Here is a 27,251-nt window from a genome sequence, read left to right as displayed (position 1 = left end):
AACTGAATATTTAAAAAATGCTTAAAAGATGTGTATACCTATTAATATATTGATAAAATCTGATTGAGAAATGTAAAGTTGTTTCATTAAAAATGCATTTATTTAAATAAAAGAAAGTGAGCACATTTTTTAAAATATTTAGCAAATAACAAAACAGATGGTGCACAGATATGTCAAAACTTGTGTGCCCGGGCACTGGCACAGCAGAGGTTTGGGGCCCCTGCCCCAAAGCAGGAACAGGAAGGGAGTCTACCCCTTGCTCTGGGCTGATGCATGTCTGCGAAAGCATCCTAGTCACTCTAGAGCATGAAACAGGTGTTGGGCAGTTGCACATGTATTTCACTATATTAAAAATTCAAATAGTATCATACACCCAGTTCAAGTGTTGAGGAATACAGTGCAAAGGAAGGCTCCCTCAGAGGCCCTACCCAGGGGCTCCACGATGCAGGAAGTTGAGTGAGTTGCAAAGGGAGGACCAGTCCTAAAGACTGAATTTACAAGGATCAACATCTTAAACATTGATTCTTTTCCTCCCCCCAGTTTATAAGCTGTTTCTCTGTAAGTATTCTTCTCTTTCTCTAGTTTAAAAGGGAAAGGAAGAGAAAGCTGAACTTTTTAGACCAAGCAACTAACCTTTTTCTGCAGAATTCACTTTGCAGGCACCCTCGGTCATCAAATTCACCAAGCCAACACTCCACAGTGCCACCTCCTGGACGTCTGTCCCAGTCAGTCTTCTCTCCTCCGCCAGTGGTGGAGACTTCAGGCAGATCCATTTCTGTTTCCAGGTCAACCACAAGTGCCCTTCTTCCCTCCAGAGTTTAATATGACACTGTTAAAAAACAAAATTCAACCAAGTGAAGTTTGAAGATCTCATTGGCTTTATTGAATGATTCATAAATTGGGCAGCATTCTACCTAGCAAGTACAGAGATACTGGAAGAGTTGTACAAATGGAAGGTTTTTTAATGGAAGGAGGACCTGGCAAGGAAGTTATTAACAAAAGAAAACAAAAGGATTGTTTCAGGCTGGGAGGAAAGACCCAGCAGGGTTTGTATCATGCAGATTACCTCACAAAGTGCTGATGAGTAAATTTCAGACCGATTGTTAAAAGGTCACATTCCTGGGACAGGTTGAAACTGTAATTAAGTCTTGGTTTGCTGGGGGTGGGGGGATAGGTTCCATCTGGGGCTTGTTGCTTCTTTTTTAACACATATACTATCTGACTCTGAGGATTTGCTCATATACACAGCTGTGAATAGAGTCTTGGTGCAAAACAGAATCAATGACAATGACTCACAATCAGGTCAGAGCTGAACCTTCTCTTCCTGGCCTCACCCTAGGAGAGTATCCAGGTCATAACCGGGCATTGTTTACCCAGAAGCAGAGGGAAGAACTTTAAGCTTTCTTATAAGACCATTTGAAAATGAATCAGAATGCAAGGACTCCTCTTTGGGAGAATGTCAGGACTGAGCAATGTGGTGGCAGATGGGGTTGGAAATGTTTGCTGTCTGCAACAAAGAAATCACAGAGTTTGGAGTTATTCTAATATTGGGATTTCCATTCAGCTTTCTTTGGTTTGCATTTGCCAGGTATTCCTTTTCCATCCCACTATTTTCCACTGCCCTGTGTCTGTCTGACACACACTGAACATAGGATGAAACACCAGGACTCTGACATCATTCTTGTCTTTTCCACTTGCCAGCTCAGCCACAAGCACTCAGTGAAGTGCCCCCAAATGCAGCACAAAGCAGGCACCCTGTGTTGCTGAGCGGACAGGTGGGGGTCCCAGAAGATGTCACCTGAATCCTCATTGACTGGTCTTTCTCCTGTCAAGTCTTTTGATTGGGAGAACATGCTAAGTGATTGAGTGTTAAAACTTCATTTAAAAAGTAAAAGAGGTTAGGGGCGCCTGGGTGGCTCAGTCAGTTGAGCGTTAGACTTCAGCTCAGGTCTTGATCTCACGGGTTTGTGAGTTCAAGCCCTGGGTCGGGCTCTGTGCTGACAGCTCGGAGCCTGGAGCCTGCTTCAGGTTCTGTGTGTCTCTCTCTCTGCCCCTTCCCTGCTTCGTGCTCTATCTCTGTCTCAAAAATAAGTTAACGCTTAAAAAAAAAAAAAGTAAAAGAGGTTAACTAGAGCTAACTTCTTACCAAGTGTGGCCTAATAATCATTCTCTTCCAAGACTTTTCCCAGGATTAAATTCACAGTATTATTTAGGTAAATATTTAATAATTAATAGGCAACAGTCAATATGTATCTATCCTGTGTGGAACAATAGCTGGGAGAGTGATTAAAAAAGAAACAGAAATCTACAAAACCTACAAATCTATAAGTGTTGCTTGCTGGGAATGTGACCAAGACTCAAATACAAAGTCATTATTAGTAGAGCCTGGGGATTAAGTGCATGGGCTTTGTAGTCAGGCAGATCTGAGAGCTAATCTGTCTGCCATTTATTAGACATGGTAGCTAACTTCTGTAAGCACAAGTTTCCTCACTCTCAGGATGGGGACAATAATTCTACCTCATAGGAATTTTGGAAGGATCACTTGAGAAAATGTACATGGTCTGCTTTAAAATTGCAGCCTCAGTTTATCTCAGTACAACACTTGGGAGAGTGAGGAGTCAGGTCTTGCATTGAAGGGGCTGTTTTATCATGTATAACAGAGAAGGCTTGCATCCAGAATATCCTAAAAGTCATGAGATGAGCAGAGAATTGGGGGGAGCAATGAGCAAAAGAACTGAACAGGCACTTTTCAGGGGAAGACACCCAGGTAACCAATGAACATAGAAGAGGGTAGGCATTCAACTGCACTGTATTGGGAAATGCAAAGCAAAACCATGATGGGCTGCCATACACACTCACCAGCATAGCTAGCAAGAGGATGACTGACAATACCAAGTGTTGGTGAGAGTATAGTGTGGGAATGAGAATTAATGCAGCCACTCTGGAAAATAGCTCAGCATTGTCTTCTGAAGTGGATGATGAACATGGCCCACAGCCCAGCAATTCCATGTACATCAGGAAATGTCTGCAAGAATGTTCAATGATCATAATCTGGAATTGGCTCAGATGCTATTCAACAGTAAAGTGGATAAGTGGATTTATTTTCATGCAATGGAATGTTATATGTCAATAAAGATAAATTAATTTCTGCTGCATAAAACAATGAATCTCAAATGTGATATACAGCAAAAGAAACTGAACACAGAAGAACATATAGTGTGAGATTCCATGTTTGTGAAATTCACAAACTGCAAGACAAAACCCAACTGGGGAAAGACAAATTTGGTGATGAACAATCAAAAGGAACAGGGAAGTGATTACTTTAGATGTGAGAGTAGAGGCTACCTTTGATGGGGAACGTGGGGTTGGGAAAGGGAGGTACTTTCTGGAGGGCTAGCCATGTTGTATTTCTTTTTTAATATAAGCAACATTTATATGAGTGCTTGCTTTGTGATAATTCTCTCAGATGTATATTTTTGTTCTGTAAACTCTTTCTGTATGTGTGTCATATTTCACAACAACAAGGCTAAGGAAAAGAAAATGCATATAAAATCTTCAGCCCTATGTTGAGTTCTCATTAAATAATGTAGTTGTGGGTTTTCTTAATGTTAATTTAGCAATGCTTCGCTAGAACTGCAAAACTAGATGAAGGACTTCAAACTGACACCTCTCTTTCTAGTAGTAAAAGCTAAGAATGAGACAGAATGTGCCCAGCCCATAGGTGCATCAGGAGATACAGCCAGACAAGGACTTTTTCCCCTGGTGTTAACCAAACAAGCAGGCTGCAGGCAACCGTAAGGCACAGCATCTTGTGAGGTCATGTCCAGCAGAACCCAGAATTACCTAGGCTGGTAAACAAGATTTTCTGAAGGTAGGGACAGCTGTGGACATTTTACCAACCCTTCACTGGTGATTCTAACCTGCAGCCAGGGTTGAGAAATCTGTACCCGGCCTGAGGTGGAGAATGGCAGCTGCTGCCACAGGAGCATCTGCTGCTCCCAAGGATAATAGATACCCCAGAGATGGAGCAAAAGAGCCTGCAGCAGATATCATGCTCTCAAGGAATTTTGTGTGGCAGGCTGAGATGAGTAGTGAGGGGTGGGGGGAGAGCTGGTCCCCAACTCTGCCTCCTCCGGGTGACGAGTTGACCGAAGTTTGTTTCTTAAGGCATCAGAGCTTCTGTGTTCACAAGTAGTACCTTATGTCCCCTTCAATGCTTGATACTGGAATTAATTTTTCAGAGAAGGGTATAGGCATCCCTCAGGTTCAACATTATCCTGTGTAACCGCCCATATACTGGATGCACAGACATAAGTTGTTGAAAATGTGATTTTCAGACCTCCTAAGAAATTTTGACTTTTTAACTACTAAAAAAGTTATAAGCTATTTCAATGCTGTAGCAATACCCAAAAATGTCAACTTACATATTTATGAGTCTTTCCCAATACATATGTGCCTCTAGAGACAAAAGACATGAATGAAGAAATGAAATGAAGATAAGAGAAACTGAGCTTACCTGGGGGATGTGGCCCGGAAAGGATCCAGAGAACACCAGGGCAGCGTAGGTACATCTCTGCACCTGCCATGAGTACAGCCTTTGTGTACAGCAACTTTGTTCAAATCTGATGCAAACACCTGGAGTTAGCATCAGCCTCCACAGGTTAGGGGGCATGGTACCCAACAAGACTGTCCCCACTAAGATGCCAGCCACAAATTCAGGGATCCCCAGGCCATCTGCACTTCTGACCAAATGACAACAAGTCCAGGAGGTTCCCATTCCCAACTCTCCACCTTTGTTTCACTAATTCACTAGATCAACTCAAGGAGTTCAAGAAATCACTGTACTTAAAAACACAGTTTTTAAGATTTTAAGATTGAATAAAAGATTCAAATCAGGGCAGGACAAATGAAAAGATACATAGGGCAAGGTCTGAAAGAGTCATAAACACAGAGCTTCCATGCCCTCTCCCCAGGGAATGAGGGCACATCACCTTCCCAGCACATCAATATATTCAACAATCAGGAAGCTCTACCAAACTTCAGTGTCCAGAATTTTTACTGGGATTTTGTCACATAGCCATGATTGATGGAATCGTTGGTCATGTGATTGAACTCTATATCAAGCTTCTCTCTCCTCCTAGGAGGTCAGGCTGGCTCAAAGCGCCAAACCTGCAATCACATGGCTGGCCTTTCTGGTGACCAGCCTCCATTCTGAGTCATCTTAAGATAAACTCTGGTACAATCCAAGGGGCTTATGAGTAACGAATTCCTATTACCCAGGAAATTCCTAGGAGTTAGTCTCATTCCTAGGAATGAAGGACAAAGGCCAGGCAAATTCCTTATATAACAAGCTTCATACTTTAGGACACCATGTTGTAGAAGAGGTAAAAGAGGATAGTTACATTACAAAGACTGAGCTTTTGTCTAAGAGCCATATGTAAGGGAATACTTAAACCAACCCTGATATGGAATGGGACTTTAGATAGACCAAATGGTCAAATTCAAAATGTTCTTTGTAAACCAAAATACTGTTTGTTAGCTGACAAGTTCAAAATGTACTGCCAGTCCACAAATTGTAGGCTCAGGGGGAAGATCAAAGCAGTTTCAAGGTTATGGAACTGACTAGCATCAACCAAATTTACCAAAGAATTTATATAAATCTGAGTAACAATATAGCAATTTACAACAAGGACTGTTTTGATTAGGTGATGGAGAATGATTGTACCAGTTTTTTGGTAATTCTTCCACCTACAGCAAAGCCAACATTCAGAGATAAATTAAATAAAAGAATTGTGCTTGGTGAGTATGGAATTGGAACAAAGGCAAACCCCCATGTATTCTCACCTTTTGACCCTCTTTCCTACACTCCAGATGTACTATCACCCTTCTGTTTTCATAGTAGAATCTTTCCTTGGTCACGCTTATAATATTTGTTTATATGTAACCCTCACTTACATCCTATTATATTTTTTCAAGGACACATAAAGGTCATCTTAATTGACATTTGTCAGCCAAGATTTAACAAGTTTCCCTCAGTACATATTTGCACTAAACCGTAAGGCTTATCTCATACTCATATCCTCTTTTAAATCAGTTATGACCAATAACTTCTGGAGCATCAATTTCTGATTTTACCCCAGAATTTGGCCTGTATACCTTTGTATACCATGGAAGAATTTGGTCTGTGAGTATAATTCAAATTTGCCATTCAAGCCAGCCAGTGTTTACTTCTTCAGGCATGTGTGACTAATCATAGGCATTTATTACATGCTTAGTTGCCTAAGTGGTATGTCCTAAAGCTAGAGCCTTTTAAAATGTTGTTTTCTTAACATTTGGTTGTCCAATTGAAGCCTTTACATATCTTTCATCAGCAGAGCATGAATAAAGAGTGGAGTTACTTCAGAATGAGTCTGAGACAGTCCCAGGATTATGGAGAGGCTAGAGAGGCAGGAAGGAGAGAAGCTCAAAAATACAATGTTACTTCTGCCTGGATTGATCTCCAATGTGTACGTTTTTTTATTTTCCAAAATCATTAAATGAAAAGGCAGCTGTTCCAAGGATTCAAGCTGTCATGACTAGACATGACACTTTGCTTCAGTCATTCATTGCCAGCATCTGCTTGATATGCTGACATTTCAGAAGCCTTCATGATGGTTCATCCTTGGATCTAAAGGACTAGAGTTGGACACACAGATGGCATCCCAGCTGTGTATACACAACCCTGTTTTATCTGCCACCCACACCACATACAGTTTTGTCAAGATTCTGTCACAATGCCAATGTAGCTTCTTTGGGAGCAGCCATTAGAAGAAGAAATTGTTTTTGTCAGCTGCCCAGTGGAGCAGGCCAGCCTGCTGAATGAAGCAGACTGGGCGTTCCATCTGTTTTCTCTTGGGAGTGGTCATGATACTTCTCATGAAGTATCTCAGTGGTGTGAGGCATGTGACAGATATGCCTCAGGGAACAGCACTGTGCTGTGAGCCAGGTAGTAACACCAAAGACTGTCAGAAATCAGTGTGGGCCTCGGTGAACCCTGGGTCAATGCCCATGTGGAGGAGCTCTTGTACTGGCAGCAGCAAAGCTCCTAAGGCCCACAGACTCATCATGTCAAAAACAAGAACTGTGATCCACCTCTCCAAACACCTTCTCTCTGTGCTTCCTGTCCCAGTCATCAGCACCACCATCTATCAAGAAACCAGAAATCTCTCTTGGGTCACCTTCCCTCACCTCTCAGCAACCCATCGAGTTCAGCCATATGCCCTCTGAATTTTCTCAAATCTATCCACTTTTCTCCATCCCTAATGCCCTAGTTCAACTGGCATTGGGTATCTCCCTCCTGAAAAACTCTGACAGCTTCCTAACTGATCATCTTCATCTGCTGCCCCTCTGCTTGGTCTCCACCCTAGTCCAGGGTGATTTTTATTTATTTATTTATTTTTTAATTTGAGAGAGAAAGAGAAAGAGCACAAGCAGGAAGGGAAGAGCAGAGAGAGAGGGAAAGAACTGTAAGCAGGCTCCAGGCTCAGCGCAGAGCCTGACTCTGGTTTGGTCCCATAGACCCTGGGATCATGACTTGAGCTGAAATCAAGAGTCAGACGTTCAACTGACTGAGCCACCCAGGCACCCCGAGGGTAACTTTTTAAAATACAAATACATCACTGCCCTGATGAAAGTCTCCACAATCTCCCACTGGTTTCAGAACACAGATCATCAATATCCAGGTTTGATGCCTCTGCTTGCAACTCCACCTTCATCTTGGGCCACCTACCACCTCCCTCAAATCTTGACAGACCAGCTTTGCTGGCTTTGCTCTCAAATGTCTCACTAGACATGTCTACCAGCTCTTCCTTCTGCTTGCAGCAGAACCTTCTCAACACCATCCCCCTCTGTTTCATTATCATAAAATAGACACAACATAAAATGTACCATTTCAATCATTTTAAGTATACAGCTGAATAGCATTAAATACATTTGTGTTGTCATGCAAAAATACAGAACATGTCACTAGTTGCATGTCAGTCTTACGCAGGGACTATGCTAATCTTCTCTGTATTGTTCCAGTTCTAGTCTATGTGCTGCTGAAGTGAGTACTCACCCTCTTCTGACTATCAAGTCTGACCCATCCTGCATATCTTAGCTTTAGTCACTTATTCAGGGAAGCCTTCCAAGACCAGGCCCATCCCTTGTCACATGAGTGACATGATTGTCTGATTGGTGTCTGCTCCCCTCACTAGATTGTGAGTGAGCTCCATTAGGGCAGAACTCAGGACGTAGAGGAGTGGTAGGCACATAGTAGCTCAGAGCATCCTAGTTAAATGAGTAAGTGAATGAATGAATCAATGAAACAATGAAGAAATGCAATTCTACCCACAGTAAAGACCACCTTGGCACTATTGTAGAAAACAATAAAATTCTGCATTGTCTTAAACTCCGTTCCAGAGTAGGATCTTGGCTTCATCTTTGGAGAGGGTTTTTTGTTTTGGGGTTTTTTTTCCCTTTTCTCAAATAGAAAAATTACTAATTTGGGCTTTACCTCTCATAAAAAAAGAAAATACATGGTAGTCTTTAAATAGTGTGTTTTCCTTTCATTCTATTTATTGAGGTTTTAAAACAACTGAGTCTAGTGTTAGAGCTCTGCAGCAGTTTGTAATTTCTAAAAACTAATGTAAAGTAGAGCTTATTTGGCACAAGTCTGCAAGACACTAAGCATGATCCTGCCCCACAATATCTGCACAGAAGCCCCTACCATCCATCAGGCTACTAGTGGGGTCTGGAGATGGCTTCCCTTGGAACCTGAGGTTGTCTGCACCCACCAAGTTCACAGAAAACTCGTCATGCTCACCTCCAGGAAGCCCTGCTGTGGGCCAGAAATAGCAGATCTAGGCTTTCATGGGACCAAGGACTCCAACCCTGAGTTACAGCAAGGACAGCTGACACACACATTACCCTTCACACTTTATGTGTTATTCATAACACCAGGAGCTAGGGATCAACATCATCATCAACAACAGTATCCTAATTTTACAGATGAGGGGAAAACATTCAGAGGTCAAGCAGCGGGTCCAATATCTCTCAGTTGGGGCTTTTTCTTTTCATTTCATTTTGCTCTATATGACATTAACTGCTGCACTTTCAGAGGCAACTTCTATTATAATGGAACCCTTGAAGTGGTATAAACAAAGATTCTCTGGCCACTGTGCACTTGGACAAAGCCATAGAAAGTAGAAAGAAATGTGGCCTATGATTATAAAGCCCTTGAATATGACTGAACACTTAGCACTGATTGTACAGTCTGGTTTTTCAATGTGTGTTGACTCACTGGCTGATGAAAAGTCTGAGAAGAGGTATCACATAGTGATCAAGACTGCCTGGTAACACACAAAACCCTAAAAAGCTCTGGGCCCAAGAACTGTCCCCCAGACTCTGTGTCCACTGCAGAGTGTCCTTGTGCAGACACAGGCTGGGAGCTGGTTCCTGTCCTGGCTTTCTGCCATTTCACTTTATCTTGGGGGAAAAGCTAGAATGCTCTCTGCCTCCAGGCATAGCATCTGGTAGGTGGGTCCCCCGGGTTTCCTCTAAATCCTGACTGTCCCCACCCTCTTCATGGAGAAGGTGGTAAAGAGCACACTAATCTCTCGGATCAAAGCAAGAACGAAATGCATAACGCTCCCACTGCAAGATCAGAGCGTGCTTAGATAACCCCGTGGGCTCTTGGCTGAGGAGGCGATGAGAGAGAGGCGCCTGTCCTGAGGTCACAGACTGAAACCCTCTGACACCTGTCCTTTTGCCACCACCACCCCTGTCCAGCCTTGGCACCACTGAGCCAAAGTTTCCAGTGACCAAAAATGTCCCTCAGTCTGGCATCTCCCATCTCCCCATTAGGTTTTCCTTTTTTTGTATCTACAAATCTGCCTTTCATCACCTCTGCCTCGTGTTCTCCTCAGCACCACACTCCCTGTGACCCTCACCTCCTCTTCCCTTGGCCACAGCTCATTTCTTTTCATGTCCACTGTCAGAACTCCAACTGGAGCTGAATGTGAGTGACTTAGCTTTATTAACATAGCAATGTGTACTTACATCCCTCAATTCTTTATTATCTACTTCCATCTTATGTTTTCCAAAGTTTCTTTGTTTAACAAAGAAATCTTTCCAGAGTTCCTTCATCTTACTCAAGTAAGATGGTCTCACTTCCACTTAATGCAGAAAGGTCTTCAAATTTGGGGATGGGGAGCATGTTATTTTCATGATTTTTAAAAGTTACCATCACTATTGTTACTATGATTATGATTAAGCATTAATTCCCACTGTGATTCCTACTTATAAAATTCTCTCCTGATATAAAAAGCTTCTGTTTTTGTATTTCCTGAAATAAAGGGTTTTATGGTTGAATCTTAACTTTGTCAGCCTAAGAACAATTTCCATTCACCGCATATTACCATCCATACCTGTTCATTTTCTCCCTAAGGTGTGTGTTCTCACACAAGGACACATTGTGTATGTAAAAGGCACCAAGAACATGCCTGTGGTCAAGGAGAACAACACCCTGCTTGTTCAGGTATTTATTCCTGTTCTTTTAACTTTTCCTTGCTTTTCAGAAAAAATTAATGCTCTGAGAAAACCACAAGTAGTTGTAGAGAAAAATACTAATGATTTATTGAGGGGAAATTCTTACAATATCCATTATCAAGTGCTTATTTGCTCTTAGTACTTACAGTTTAAGTCATTTAAAATTATTCATGATCATGTATTTTGAAGTGCTCATTTAACAAACTTACTGTTGAAATTATGGAATGGAAAGGCTGCAGAAGAGGCACTGAAGACGGACACACTGAGTTGGAAACCTCTGTGCAGCTTTCTTCTGCTAATGCCAAAAGGGCTAATCTGAAAGCCCTTTTGCAAAGGGGCTACAAAGCATGGCATCACGTTGAGAGTTAAATTTCTTAGTTCACTGAAAGCAAAACGAATGATTGCCATGCATTGCTATGTGTGATCATTCAGTGTGTGTAGGAGGATTTGTGTCTTGTAACAACAACAAACTAACTAACTCTGGAAGCTGAAGATGAGGGGCCCATAAGCACAAGTAGCTGGCTAGGGAAGCAGCTGTGGTGATGTTAGGCATTGTCCTAACCAGACATTTATCATTGAGTGAGTATCAACCTGACTTCTTGATGCTTCAAAAGTATAAACAAGATGATTTATAGGGACTTGAAATCTCGTTTGTAAGAACAAAATTAGTATAATGAGCCCAACATGCAACTGGTTAGAGGCTAAGAAGTTTTCCTGAATAAGGGGCAGTTTCCTTCTACTTCTTTCTCATTATTTCACTTTGCCAAGCATCGTCCTCCATTTTTGTGCCTTGATTTGCTACTATGGAAAAATTCCCCCCAAAATAACTTTATTATGATGCTCTCATTCTTACTCAGTAATTTGTTCTCTTACCTATCACCCCTATAGAAAACCTATTCTGAACATGTGGAGACTTTGTACTTATTGGGGGTCCAAAAGTGGGAAGAGACAACTAGAAATTTAATAACATAGTATTATTGCTAGCCCTTTTTACTATCAGGCCTAAATATGTTCTAATTTAAATGATGCCTTATACACAGCACTCAATACTGGTTTTCCAGATTAGAACATAAGATATAAACAAACATTTCAATCATTTAGAGTTGTGAAGTATACCCTTCAAATGTAACCACTAACCCTGAAGACAGATATTATCTATCACTATATAACAAATTACCCCAAAATTTACTGGTTTAAAATAACAATAAACATTAATATCTCTTACAGTTTTGTGGGAGCAGCTTAATCAAGTGGTTCTGCCTCCAGATCTCTCACAAGGTTGTAGTCAAAATGCAGATCAGGGCTTCAGGAATCTGATGGTTTCAAAGGCTGGAAGACCTACGTGCATACTGGCCAATTCACAATGCTGGCAAGTTGGTACTGGTTGTTGGTTTGAGTCCTCATTTCCACACCATGTGTGTTCTCCTCAAGGCTGCTTGAATGTCTCCATAACATAATGGCTGGCTCCCTACAGAGCAAACAGATTCTAAGAGAGAGAAGTTAGTGGAACCTACATCTTTTTATGACCTAGAATTGGACATCAACACAGCATCACTTCTGTTCATTAGAAGTGAGTCACCATGTCCTATCCACATTGCAGGGGCAAGGAATTAAGCTCCACATGTTGAAGAGAAGAGTGTCAAACAATTTGCAGGCCTGTTTTAAAAATATCATTGGTTATATGGGGTGCCTGGGTAGTTCAGTCAGTTAAGCATCCAACTCTTGATTTTGGCCAGGTTATGATCTCGCGGTTCATGAGCTCGAGCCCCAAATTGGGCTTCTTGCTGACAGCACAGAGCCTGCTAAGAATTCTCTCCCTCTCTCTGTCTGCCCCTCCCTTGCTTGCACGTGCTTGCCCTCTCTCTCTCTCTCTCTCAAAATAAATCAACATTTTTATTTTTTTTTTAAATTTTTTTTTTCAACGTTTATTTATTTTTGGGACAGAGAGAGACAGAGCATGAACGGGGGAGGGGCAGAGAGAGAGGGAGACACAGAATCGGAAACAGGCTCCAGGCTCTGAGCAGTCAGCACAGAGCCCGACGCGGGGCTCGAACTCACAGACCGCGAGATCGTGACCTGGCTGAAGTCGGACGCTTAACCGACTGCGCCACCCAGGCGCCCCAATAAATCAACATTTTTAAAAAGTATCAGTGAGGGGTGCCTGGGTGGCTCAGTCGGTTAAGCAAGCGCCCGACTTCGGCTCAGGTCATGATCTCATGGTCCGTGAGATCGAGCCCTGCGTCAGGCTCTGTGCTGACAGCTCAGAGCCTGGAGCCTATTTCAGATTCTGTGTCTCCCTCTCTCTCTGACCCTCCCCTGTTCATGCTCTGTCTCTCTCTGTCTCAAAAATAAATAAATGTTAAAAAAAATAAAAAAAAGTATCAGTGTTATAGATAAATGTAAATTATCTTTAATTCCTTATAGCTTATTTTGAGGTATAATTTATATAAAGTAAAATTCATAAATCTTAAGTGGACAGCTGAGTGACTTTTTATATGAGTATATACCCATGTAATCGCCATCTAGATAAAAATATATAACATTTTCAGTTCCTTAGAAAGTTCCATCATATGAATTCCTTTGAATTTTTTATGTACGCAATCACCATCTACAAATAAAGATACCTTTAATTCTTCCTTTTTGACCTTTATAATTTTCATTTCTTTTTCTTGACTTTCTGTACTGTTAGGACCTCCACTACAAGATTGAGTAGAATGTGATATGAGTGAATTTCCTGGTCTTTTTCTTGACTTAGGGGGTATATATTTGGTATTTCACCATGTTTATCTGTAGGTTGTTTTATAGGTAACTTTTATCAGATTGAGGAATCTCTGTTCTACTCCTAATCTGATTAAGCTTTGGCAGCAGAAGCATAAATGGAATCACAATTTATGATTTTACTATTGTTCATAGCTTTACACATTAGTCAGGGTATTGCCTTTAGCTACTAATATTCTTTATCTAATTTAGAAAAAAATCATGCCAGGTCTGTACATAAAAAAATATTGCGCAGGTAGTCCTCAAGTTCCAAATACACTGATCTTCAAATGTACATTTGTCAGTTCTTTGGAAATTGCAAGACTTTGTCATATGGAAGCTTAATTATGCTTGGTGCTTAACCATGGAGGTCAACTACAAAAAGAGTATTGAATCCACTTTAAGTGCAAAGTATGGTCTGTGCTACTGATGGGGGTGGCCATGGCATTTTGAAGAGAAATGGGAGGAAGAACAGATGAAACCCAGCAGCAGCAGCAGCAGCAGCAGCATGTGAGGAGGGTAGTGCTCACCTCCACAGACTCCCAGAGCTGCCCCAAAGCTAGATGTGGCTGACATTTGTGAATCAGCATCATATGATGCTCTCTGAACCCTGCCACATGTGGTAAAGAATTCTTAAGAGTCGCAATCTGCAATTTACACAGCTCTAAAAGCAATAAATTTTAAAATGAGACCATTTGAATAGCACTGACAAAATGTTCTTAAATTTATTGTCACATGTACTCTTCACAGCAGCCCTGTGAGGTTAACATCTACATTTTTCAGAAGAGGACACTGAAACTTGGAAACATTCAGTGACTTGCTCAAGATCTCCTGGCTTACGAGGACTACACCCAGAACCTGACCCAACACTCCAGGTATGTAATCTTTTTGCTGCATTATGTTGGTAACTGTTTGCCTGACAATTTTTAATGTTTTTTAATTGCTTCAGCAGGGGTGTTCATGCTTAATGTAATTTTAATGTTGCTTTCCTTAGTGTAAATTGAAGGAAGTGTTTTTAGATTCCCAGCTCTTGGTCTCAGTACATTTAGCCATTTGGATGAACAAATAGAGAAAGTCTTTCTTCCTCCTCCAGCACATGAACCTTTTTCACATTTTAAGAATTCTGCTCCAGGCATCAAGGAATGAGAGTGTAACAAAGCTGATAAGAGAATAATTCTATAATTTGGCAACTAATCTAAATATGACACACCTAATAATGAATGAAATGACTAATAATGAATGAAAATCATTAAGCAGCATCATTTCATTCATGTCAGTACATCTGTTTCCCATCACCATGTTGAAGGCCCTGTCTTGGGCACTATTAGAGATATGACTAATTCTTCAGATAACAAATTTCAATTTATGAATACTTCCTAATGTAGATGTCAGCATCATCCTTGTGTTTCAGGTAAGATAAAAAACCACAGAACACACACAAGAACACTGTAGGATATAGACATTTTAGTGTATTTTTTTATTTTTAATTTCTTTTAAAAAATTTTTTAATGTTTACTTATTTTTGAGAAAGAGAAAAAGAGAGACAGAGAGACCATGAGTGGGGAGGGGCAGAGAGAGAGGGACACACAGAATTTGAAGCTGGCTCCAGGCTCCCAGTACAGAGCTGACACAAGGCTCAAACTCATGACTGTGAGATCATGACCTGAGTCAAAGTCTGACGCTTAACTGATGAGCCACTCACGTGCCCCAGGACATACACATTTTAGATTCAGATCGATTTTCAGAGTAACTTGTGGTCTGCAGTGCTGCTGGAGAGGCTGCTTTGATACCAGACCAGGAGGCAGTGGTGAGCCAGATAGGGATGTCTCAGGCGTCTATGTAGAGTGAAAGCCTTGTTTAACACAGGACACTTACATGAGCCAGAGGAGAATGGCATTAGGGCACAGAGAGACCCAGTGAGCTAATCACTAGGTGACCCTGAGGTTTCTGAGGTGACTGCAGATCCATCTAAAGGGCTGGTCAGAGGGCAGCTGGCTGGGCTGGGTGTGTGCAAAGGTAGCTCTGATGGACAGACCCAGCAAGGACAACAAAGGGGCTCTCAGTGTTTACATAATAAATGATGGCCTCTAAGGAAGGCAGACTCATACTTTCTCAAGGTTTTCTATTTGTATCAGATGCACTCAGTGTCAAATATGAAAGAGCATCTTTCCAAAGGCCATGAATATTAGTCTCGTTTGCTTTGTAAACAAGGACTGAAGGCTTCAAAGTCATTATGTCATCACTTCTTGGATTCTGAATGTTCAAGTAGAGCTAATTGCTCTGTCTTTGCTAATATTCTTCTTAAATCATTGATTGGATCAGCCCATGAAACATGAGAGTTCAGAACAAAGATAGAGTTTTCCAAAAGTGGATCTGCAGCAGGATTTGAGTTTGACTTTCACCTCCTTAATTTTCTGTCATTCCCTTGGGGAAGAACCCCATGTTCTAAATGACCTAAACAGTTGGTAGAAGGCTCTTTCAGGGCTCTAGATAGTCTGAAATCTTTTTTTTTCTTTCAACTCTTCTAGACATTTATATCGAAGTGCCCCTGCCATGTCTTGTATGACTGTCTACCTAGGTTTCAGACAGTTCCCCTGTCCAGCATGCAGTCAGGCATAAATCACTTCCCACAGGTAGAAGGGTGACAAGTACCCCTACCCACGTCCCCCCACCTCAGGAGCATCAGAAGACGAAGACTTCTGCAGAGGACTTGGTCCTCACTGGAGGTCCTCACACTAAAGTCTGTTCGTTCATCATTTCCTGACAGGTGATTATTTCTTGAGCTAGTTACTTTCTTCTTTAAACAAGATCTCTATACAGTATCAGGGGAAATGAGTTTTAGACTCTTCCACCAGGCATTTTTTCAAGGGCTTTCCAATGACATTTTCATAATTTCCACACTCTCATCTATTTACAGTTTGTGGAGTTCTCTGAGCTCTGGTTTATATCTTTGTATGCTCTATTCTTGTCGTTTGAGATAATGCTTTCAGAGCTTTGCCATTCTGCTGTGAGGCCTGTGTCTTACTCATATCAGAAGAATTAATGCCAAGGAGGCAAGGTCCCGGTTGTTTAATTTGGAAAGGCTCATTGTTGTTCATTCCTCTGAGGTCCTGCTTGAGACAGGTTTATCAAGTTCCTACATGTGATTTTTATGGCTCTTCCATCTAAGTACAAAAGTAGGCGTCAGTAATCATTATATCAAATAAACTGACTCAGAACTTTAATTAAGACTAATATAAGTATGTTAAGACCTAAATTTTTTTCTACTCTATTACTTTGTTGTTTAATTACTAATTTATAGTTAAAGAGCAGTATTAAAAAGAGTAGTACAGAGTCAAATAGTAAAGAATGTGGTTAAACTCTGGCACAGGAAACCTCTCAGTAAACACTTTAAAAGGACATAGATTAAGTCTCAGTGATGCACAGAAAAACTACAGGCTTTGATTACTCTCATTGCTTTTCATCTCTTTCCATTATTTACTGTTTGGGCCTCTTTAGTGAAGGGGCTTTGTTCTGTTCCTAATTGTCAGTCTTCCATAATTTCACAACAGCAAGTGAGAAATGTCTTAAATGAGAAAAGCTCATTTCTATTTAGCTTTCTAGTCATTCCGCAGAACTGGAGTTTTATATAATTTGAGATTGCTTTGAGAGTCTTCTATTACCCATTACTCTGAGTGTTTTCTAATCACTAATCATGGCTCACTAAATGTCAAATGTTCATCTAGTGATTTATGTTCTTGTTTCACAGATTTCCTTAATTGTTTCTACATAAACCCAAGAAATAGTAATTTGAAGAACTGGATGTTTTGGAAGATATATCATTAGTTTATAATCTCCTCTGATAAAACCTGAAGTACTGGACCAACAGATATGAAGCAGTGTGTTAGTCACAGGACCTTGCCTCAGAGGAGACCATGTTTCCAGTGTCGGGCCAGTAGATGCAAAAGAGTCCACTTACTTCCTAGAAATGAGTGCTCTACAGCAAGAAACTGTGTGCTCTCAGCCTTTCCTGTGGGATCAAATGCACTAGTGACAAATAATAACATGATATCCTTTTCTGCTTTAATTTTTTTATTGAAGTATAATTGACATCCCATGTTATATTAGTTTAAGGTGTACAACATAATTATTCAACACTTGCACATATTGTGAAATGATCACCACAATAAGTCTAGTTATTATCTGTCACCATACAAAGTTATAAAAAAAAATTTCTGTGATAAAAACTGTTAAGATTTGCTTTCTTAACAACTTTCAAATTTGCAATACAATAATATTGACTATAGTCACTATGGTGTACCTTATATCCCCATGACTTAATAATTGCATAACTGGAAGTTTGTACTCCTTGATCCCCTTCACCCATTTCGCCCACTCTTCCAACCCCCTTCCCTTTAGCAACAACCAGTCTATTCTTTCTATCTATGAGTTTGGTTTGGTTTTGTGTGTTCATTACCTTTGCTTTTTATGTTCCATGTGTAAGTGAAATCATATGGTATTTGTCTTTCTCTGTCTGGCTTATTTCACTATTATGCTAACATAATGCCCTCAAAGTCAATTCATGTTGTTGAAAATGACAAGATTTTATTTTTTGTGGCTGAGTAGTATTGCATATATATATATATATATATATATATACATATACCTTTTCAAATTAGTATTTTATTTTCTTCAGATAAATACTCAGAAATGAAATTGCTGGATTGCATGGTAATTTTTTTTTCAATTTTTTGAGGAACCTTCATACTGCTTTCCATAGTGGCTGCACCAATTTATGTTCCCACCAACAGTACACAAAAGTTTCCTTTTCTGCACATCCTCACAAACACTAGTTATTTCTTGTCCTTTCAATAATAGTCATTCTGATAGGTGTGAGGTGATATCTCACTGAGTTTTTGATCTGCATTTCTCTGATGATAGGGGATGTTGAGCACCTTTTCATATATCTGTTGGCTATTTATGTATCTTCTTTAGAAAAATATCTATTTAAGTATTTCACACCCATTTTTTAATTGGATTGTTTTGTTTTTATTTTTGTTTCCTATTGAGTTGTATGAACTCATTACATATTTTGGATATTAACCCCTTATCAAATACGTAGTTTGAAAATATTTTCTTTCATTCTACAGGTTGTCCTTTTTTTATATAAACAAAAAAATTTGTGGTTTATTTAACTGACATATAATAAGCTGAACATATAAAAAGCATAAAATGTAATCAATTTTAGCATTTATATATATCCATGAAATCATCACCACAATCAAAATAATGAACACATCTACATACCCCAAAAGTTTCTTTTTGTTTTTTAAATATAATTTATTGTCAAATTGGCTAACATACAGAGTGTAAAGTGTGCTCTTGGTTTTGGGGTAGATTCCCATGATTCATTGCTTATGTACAACACCCAGTGCTCATCCCAACAAATGCCCTCCTCAATGCCCATCACCTATTTTCCCCTCTCCCCCCACCATCAACCTTCAGTTTGTTCTCTGTATTTAAGAGTCTCTCATGGTTTGCCTCCCTCCCTCTCTGTTTGTAACTATTTTTTCCCTTTCTCTTTCCCCATGGTCTTCTGTTAAGTTTCTCAAGATCCACATATGAGTGAAAACATATATCTGTCCTCTGACTGACTTATTTCACTCAGCATAATACCTTCCAGTTCCATCCATGTTGCTGCAAATGGCATGATTTCATTCTTTCTCATTGCCAAGTAGTATTCCATTGTATATATGAACCACATCTTCTTTATCCATTCATCAGTTGATGGACATTTAGGCTCTTTCCATAATTTGGCTATTGTTGAAAGTGCTGCTATAAACCAAGGGCACATGTGCCCCTATGAATCAGCACTCCTGTATCCTTTGGATAAATTCCTTGTAGTGCTATTGCTGGGTTGTAGGATGGTTCTATTTTTAATTTTTTGAGGAACCTCCACACTGTTTTCCAGAGTGACTGCACCAGTTTGCAATCCCACTAACAGTGCAAGAGGGTTACTGTTTCTCCACATCTTCGCCAACATCTGTTGTTGCCTGAGTTGTTAATTTTAGACACTCTGGTGTGAGGTAGTATCTCACTATGGTGTGATTTGTATTTCCCTGATGAGTGACATTGAGCATCTTTTCATGTGTCTGTTGGTCATTTGGATGTCTTCTTTGGAAAAGTGTCTATTCATGTCTTCTGCCCATTTCTTCACTGGATTGTTGTTCGGGTGTTGAGTTTGGTAAGTTCTTTATATATTTTGGATACTTGCCCTTTATCTGATACGTCATTTGCAAATATCTTTTCCCATTCTGTCAGTTGCCTTTTAGTTTTGCTGATTAATTCCTTCATTGTGCAGAAGCTTTGTATCTTGATGAGGTCCCAATAGTTCATTTTTGCTTTTAATTCCCTTGCATTTGGAGATGTGTTAAGCAAGAAATTGCTGTGGCTGAGGTCAAAGAGGTTGTTGCCTGCTTTCTCCTCCAGGGTTTTGATGGTTTTCTGTCTCACATTTAGGTCTTTCATCCATTTTGAGTTTTGTTTTGTTTTGTTTTGTTTTTTTGTATGGTGTAAGAAGGTAGTCCTGTTTCATTCTTCTAAATGTTGCTGTCCAGTTCTCCCAGCACTATTTCTATACACCAATAATGAAGCAACAGAAAGAGAAACCAAGAAATGGATACCATTTACAATTGCACCAAGAACCATAAAATACCTAGGAATAAACCTAACCAAAGATGTAAAAGATCTGTATGCTGAAAACTAGAGAAAACTTATGAAGGAAATTGAAGAAGACACAAAGAAATAGAAAAACATTCCATGTTCATGGATTGGAAGAATATTGTTAAAATGTCAATACTACCCAAAGCAATTGACACATTCAATGCAATTCCAATAAAAATTGCACCAGCATTCTTCTCAAAGCTAGAACAAACAATCCTAAAATTTTTATGGAACCACAAAAGACCCTGAATAGCCAAAGTAATACTGAAGAAGACCAAAGCGGGAGGCATCACAATCCCAGACTTTAGCCTCTACTACAAAGCTATAATCATCAAGAAACTATGGTATTGGCACAACAACAGACACATAGACCAATGGAATTGAATAGAGAACCCAGAATTGGACCTACAAATGTATGGCCAACTAATCTTTGACAAAGCAGGAAAGAGTATCCAATGGAAAAAATACAGGTTATCTTTTGATTTTCTTTCTTTCTTTTTCTTAAAGTTTATTTTTACTTATTTTGATAGAGGGGGAGAGAGATTATGGGAGGGGCAGAAAGAGAGGGAAGAGAGAATCCCAAGCAGGCTCAGCACTGTCAGCACAAATCCTGATGTGAGGCTCAAACTTACGAACCATGAGATCATGACTTGAGCCAAAATCGAGAGTTGGACACTTAACCAACTGAGTCACCCAGGCTCCCCACCTTTTCATTTTCATTTTAGATGTCCATATTGTCCAACATTGAGTCCCTGGAAGCCCATCCAGTCAGAACACATGTGCCTGATGTTTCACCAGCAACACAGACATCACACATGGAATTAAATTTTCCACAAGCTCAAACTACCTTCTAGTTTGGAGGCACCTATACCATTCATTTCTCTTGAGATGTTGCTGTCAACTTGGAGTGACTTTGCCTTCCAAGGGACATTTGGAAATGTCTGAAGACATTTTTGTCACAGTTGGGGAGGTACTAGAGATTCTACCAAACATCCTACAATACATAGGATGGCTCCCACAACAAAGAATTATCTGACACAACTAGCTCTTTTACCTGTGTAACTGCATGCTGCCCACCCAACTCTTATTTGGTCTCCATTGCACACTAATGGCAAAACCCTGCAGCCACATGAGTGCACACTGACAGTGTCAGTCCTCTGACTTTGGTCTTCTTTAATATTGTGTTGATTATTCTGTGTCTTTTGCCTCTCATTATAAACTTTAGAATCAGTTTGTCAATACCAACAAAGTAGCTTTTGAGATTTTTTATTGGGATTATATTGAATCTAATCTTGGTAACTAAGCTGGGAATAATTAACATCTTGACAATATTGAATCAACACTGAGTTCATATTCCATGCATTATAACATTTTATTATATTGTATAATCTTTCATAGTTTTTTTTTCAAAATGACTTTAAAGTGTATCTTTGCTACTCAAAACAGCTCAGTGAAATAAATATCCTTAATCTTTTTTTCACCCTTGAATGCTGCTAGAAGTGAAATACAATGAAGAATGTTCTACTGGGAAAGGACTAATATTCAAGGAGCTTCTTAGTTTTCTGGTTTAATTCATTTATTTTACAACAAGAAACTTGAGACCAATACAAGTGAAGTTCTTTGTTGTTGTTGTTGTTGTTGCTGTTGTTGTTATTGTTTGTTTGGTGGGACCTTTTTTTAAAATATAATTTATTGTCAAGTTAGCTAACATACACTGTATATATACAGTGTGTTCTTGGCTTCTGGAGTAGATCCCCATGATTCATTGCTTACATACACTCCCAGTATTCATCCCAAGTGCCCTCCTCAATGCCCATCACCCTTTTTTCCCTCTCCCCCAGCCCCCCATCAACCCTCAGTCTCTTCTCTGTATTTAAGAGTCTCTTATGGTTTGCCTCCCTCCATGTTTGAAACTATTTTTCCCCTTCCCTCCCCGCCTCATCTTCTGTTAAGTTTCTCAAATTCCACATGTAAATGAAAACACATACCACTTGGGTATAAGTGGACCCCACAGTTCAAACCTGTGTTGTTCAAGGGTCCACTGTATATAAACTTTGGACCTTAGTTTTCATCTCAAAATGGTAATAATAGTAGTTCCATCTTACAAGGTAATTTCAGTATTAATAAGAAATATTATATAAAATGTCTAAAACAATGTGAGTGCAAATAAGTGTTAGAGCCTGACCCTTATGGAAATGTTTTTGGTGTGACAAATACTGGGGTTATTATGGGGACAATGGAGCAGTATATATGAAGTCAGGGTTTTTCTGAACTAGTGGAACCTCTGAAGGCCATCTCAGCTTTCCACTCCCTCTCTTCTCAAACCCTCTCTATAACCATGAGAGCTTGATTTCTCATGGAGAGCAGTAATTTCACTGTGTTTCTTATTTTTCTGTATGCTCTACTTGTTAAAGAGGAGCCTATCACAAATGTCATCAGCTTAAAACAGGTTCAGCATGTGCCATCCCGAGTGGTACACCATACAACTATCTCTTTCCATGAAACTGTTAGTATATTCAATAACTCATTCTCATGACCATCTTCCTAAATACCCTGACTGTGCTACTGGAAATTGCCATTCTGAGCATTGTGGAAGACACACTCAAAATTACTGCTTAAGAAAACAAAGCATCACTGGGCTTACCCAAAATAAAACCTATGGATGCTGAACTCTTATACTTTAGATTCCTCAAAAGCTGCTGAAGGGAACACATCTAAGTTAATTTGCATCTGTCTCCTGAATAAGCTTTTTAATCAAAAGTAATCTGGGGGTGGGGGGTGGGGGCGCCTGGGTGGCTCAGTCAGTTAAGCATCCAACTTTGGCTCAGGTCATGATCTCGCAGTTTGTGGGTTCGAGCCCCACTTCGGGCTCTGTGCTGACAGCTCAGAGCCTGGAGCCTGCTTCCAATTCTGTGCCTCCCTTGCTCTCTGCCCCTCCCCCCCACACACTCTGTCTCTCTCTCTCTCTCTCTCCCTTAAAAATAAATTAAAATGTTTAAAAAATTTTTAAGTAATTTGTTATGAAGCATATTGAAATATCTTGCCTTTGCAGGGGGTGAAATTGATTTATTCATATGCCTTTGCAATATATGGTCATATATAGTGCTTTACTACACTTATAAGTGAATTAGCAAATAGGCCACTTATTTGTATTCTCACAATGCTCAGAGCTAGAGGGTTTACTGTTTCTGTGAGTGCTAGCTTGTGGGTTAGTATGGCATTTCTTTGGTTATTATTATTGCAAAAGATACTATTTATCAAATAGGAAAGCAATCTTGAAATAATGTATGCCAATATCATTAAGACCTCATCTAGGACATCATTCATAAGCCCACATGAATATTTACCCAGCCCTTACTACCCAAGGGCCTGTGGTTCATACACCAGCAGCATTGACATCACATGAGAGTGTGTTAGAAATGCAGACTTGTAGGCACCACCCTAGACTGAATCAGAACCTATACCAAAATCTCCAGATGATTCATATGCATATTAATGTTTGAGAGGCATCATCTTCAACCACCCAGGTTTTAATATTTTTTTGAGCCATTCCTCCAGATGCTTTCACAAACAGATCCAATTCAGCTCTTATTATCTACATTCCACAGAAGAAAAGAAGACTCAGCAAGACTGAACCATGTGTATTAGAAGTGCTGACACATGAAGAATCAAAATTCAACCCACCCCTGTGAGGGGTTCTCCACTCTGCCTAAGGATCAGAATAACCTTGGGATTTATAAAAACTCAGTTGCTGAGGTCCTTTTCACCTATTAAATTAGAATCTCCAGGGACTAGGTTGCTGGAATCTGTTTATTGAAAAGTTCCCAGCCTTGGGTGCCTGGGTGGCTCAGTCATTAAGCATCTGACTTCAACTCAGGTCATAATCTCATTGTTTGTGAGTTCATGTACCACACAAGGTGAGCTAGAGCCCTGCTACAGGTGAGCATGAGCCCTGATTCCAGTGAGCATGAGCATAAATAAATAAATAAATATCCCAGCCTCATGCAGCCTACCTAGGAGCCTGCATGCAAGAGCCATCATCCCCATCCAGCTACCCAATGGGTCTTCAGAGAAAGCCAGATTTTAAATAGTTGATAATATTTGACATGGCAGCTTTCACTCTGTAGTTGGGAGATTTAAAAGCATAAGTCATTGTGTTCTTTTCCCACACACCCCTTCACTGAGAGGTCCAGAAGGTAGCAACTGACCAAGACATGTTCACCTTTGTATACTTTGGCCCAGCACAGTGTCACATCTAGCAAATGCTGGGTAAGTGTTGATAAGTGATGGTCTCCAGTGGCCCTCATTCTACATGGTCTCCCAGCAGCCTCTGATGCTGTTGATCTCTTCCTCCTTCCAGAACAGTCTCCAATCTGGGCCTCTGAAATAACTTCTCTCCTGATTTCCCTACTGTCTCTCTGATCTAGTCAAGCCTCATCTACCTTCTTTTAGGCTCTTCCTTCTCTACCCCCCATGACATGTGGGTCTCACCAAGACTCAGTCTTAGCTCCTCCTCTCATCACCCTGAGCTTTCTTCAACCACATGCGGATGCCCTTTTAAATCTCTAAGTTGGACCTCACCTCTGTCTCAAGTCAAGATATCCACCTGAATAACTCAGCATTTTCAGTGAAGTGACCCAGAATCTTAGGTTGCTTGCATGCAGTTTCTATGTCACTTAATCAAAATGTAATTCTTTTTTTTTCTTCCTTAATTTTTTTTTCTCATGTTTTCTATATAATGAATGGTACTACCATCTATCCAATGCACAAGGCAAATATCTAGGAATTTTCCATAACATCTCTCCCTTCCCTACTTCCCCCATGTTTAATCTACTGGTAATCTATTACCCATCAATTTTACCTTCTAAATATGTTCCCCTAGGGGCCCCTGGATGCAGTTAAGCATCCAACTTCAGCTCAGGTCATGATCTCACGGTTCGTGGGTTTGAGCCCCGCATCGGGCTCTGTGCTGACAGCTCAGAGCCTGCAGCCTGTTTCAGATTCTGTGTCTCCCTCTCTCTCTGCCCCTCCCCCTCTCATTCTCTGTCTCCCTCTGTCTCAAAACTAAACATTAAAAAAATTTTTTAAATATGTTCACCTGGTGTTCACTATCACCACTACTACTGCCCTAGTCTAAGCTACAATCTGCAGTCATCTCTTGACTTGACTTCTACAATAGCCTCTGAATTCTGCTCTCTACATTTGCTCTGACTTCTCTAATGTCTTCACACTGCAGTAGGTAGCCTCTAAAGTGACTCCCAGTGATTCCTGCCTGCTGGTGTTCATATCACTGTGTAATACCTTCTTCTTGAGTGTGGGCTTTACTAGGTGACTTGCTCCTGTGTCTAGAATTTGGCAAAAGTGATGAGATGTCACAACTGAGATTAGGTTACAAAAAGATTGTATGTTCTTTCTTTTCTTTCCCATTCTGAGGAAATCAAACTGCCATATTACCATGTTGTGCATAGCCCTATGGAGCCCCACATGGCAATAAACAGAAGTCTCCAACCAACAGCTAGTGAAGACCTGACGCTTGACAACAGCCATGTGACTAAGCTTGGATGTGGATCCTCCCTTAGATGAGCCCTGAGATAACCACAGCCCCAGCTGACTTGTATTATAGCCTTGTGGGAGATCCTTAGAGGCAGAGGAACCAGTTAAGCTATGCTCAAATTCATGATCCACAGAACTGTGAAATAATAATGTGAGTTGTTTTAAACCATAACAAATTGGGATAATTTCTTATGCAGCAATAGATAACTGATACACCTATTATGCCACCCTCTGATTTACTTCAAAACCACCCATTTAAGAATAAAGACTAAAACCTTTAAGGCCTTTCTGGTCTGGTATCTGGGAAGTTCTGTACTTCATCTGGTATGAGGCTCCTTTGCTTCCATAGTTCATGGAAGAAGTTCTACTCTCTCTCAATACAAGGCCTTTGCACTGGCCCCATCTGGCTTCCTCCAACTCTCAGAAAAACTGTCACTTGCTATGAGAAGTCTTCCCTGACTCTGCTGATGCAGGCTGGGTTCCACTGATAAATTCTATTGTAGACACCCGTTCCTTGTTCCTTGATTTTACAGGACTGATCAACTGACTTGTAATTATATACCTATATTTGGGACTATTACACTAAGGTCTATCTCCCTCACTAGACTGTAAATTCCAGAAGAACAGAAACCATGTAGCAGGGCCCATATCTGTTTATGTCACCTTTGTTTCCCCACTACTTGGCACAACAAAAATTCTCAATAAGAATCTAATAAAAGAATGAGTAAGCCTATGTCTTTGCTATTCTGCCATGCAGGAAAGCTTTCCATCTTCCTCTCCTAATCCAGGCATCAGTACTTATACTGGAGTCATTCCCAAGGACTTTGGTGATATTGATGGGGGAAAGGCCAGTCACACAGAGTTGTGTGAGCCATAGTAAAAGATTAGCATTTTATTCCAAGTGCAATGGGCACCTTCTGTATGCCAGGCACTGGGTCAGATGGTGGCAATATAATGGTAAGGAAAACAGACCCAGCCTTTGCTCTCATACAGTTTGTAGTCTGGTAGAAGAGAAAATGATTATCAAATCATCACACCAATAATAATCTGTGATGATGCAATGTGTAGGCACTATGAAAACATCATGAGAAGGATAGGCAAATCTAGTGATAAGGGGTCACCCTTTATTTTTTTTTCTTTTTTCTTTTTTTTTTTTTACATTTTTTATTTATTTTTGGGACAGAGAGAGACAGAGCATGAACGGGGGAGGGGCAGAGAGAGAGGGAGACACAGAATCGGAAACAGGCTCCAGGCTCTGAGCCATCAGCCCAGAGCCCGACGCGGGGCTCGAACTCACGGACCGCGAGATCGTGACCTGGCTGAAGTCGGATGCTTAACCGACTGCGCCACCCAGGCGCCCCGAGGGGGTCACCCTTTATAAGTGACTCCAGTCTTTTACTGCCCATCACACAGGTTCACTATTCCAAGTACAATTGCTATCATGACCAACTCTGGAGTTTCTCTTTCCCAAACTTCACTATTCCCCCCCCCCCTTTCATTCCCCATCATTACTAATGCTGTGAATAATTAAACTGACATATTACAGGCAGGGCACACTTTCCTTGTCATCTCCATATATGTATCTGGTTGTTGTTGTTGTTTTTCTTTAAAGCCAGAGAGAAAAATATGTATGGTGGAGTGGGACCCAAAATCTTTACTTTGCAATGGTACAC

The 27,251-nt window shown here is 40.4% G+C and overlaps 1 non-coding gene across 1 annotated transcript; it reads right to left on the bottom strand.

Moving 5' to 3' along the window:
• Nucleotides 1-7,985: 7,985 nt before the first annotated feature.
• Nucleotides 7,986-8,091, bottom strand: LOC124505612 (U6 spliceosomal RNA). Its single transcript, XR_006960693.1, has one exon. It is a non-coding gene; the product is annotated as a U6 spliceosomal RNA (small nuclear RNA).
• Nucleotides 8,092-27,251: the final 19,160 nt, after the last annotated feature.

The sequence above is a fragment of the Lynx rufus genome, unplaced genomic scaffold (genome assembly GCF_022079265.1).
Source record: "Lynx rufus isolate CCGP_SWC_20201006 ecotype Redwood Valley unplaced genomic scaffold, mLynRuf1.p SCAF_10, whole genome shotgun sequence".
Classification (NCBI taxonomy): domain Eukaryota; kingdom Metazoa; phylum Chordata; class Mammalia; order Carnivora; family Felidae; genus Lynx; species Lynx rufus.
This window is presented reverse-complemented; position numbering and strand designations above follow the sequence as displayed.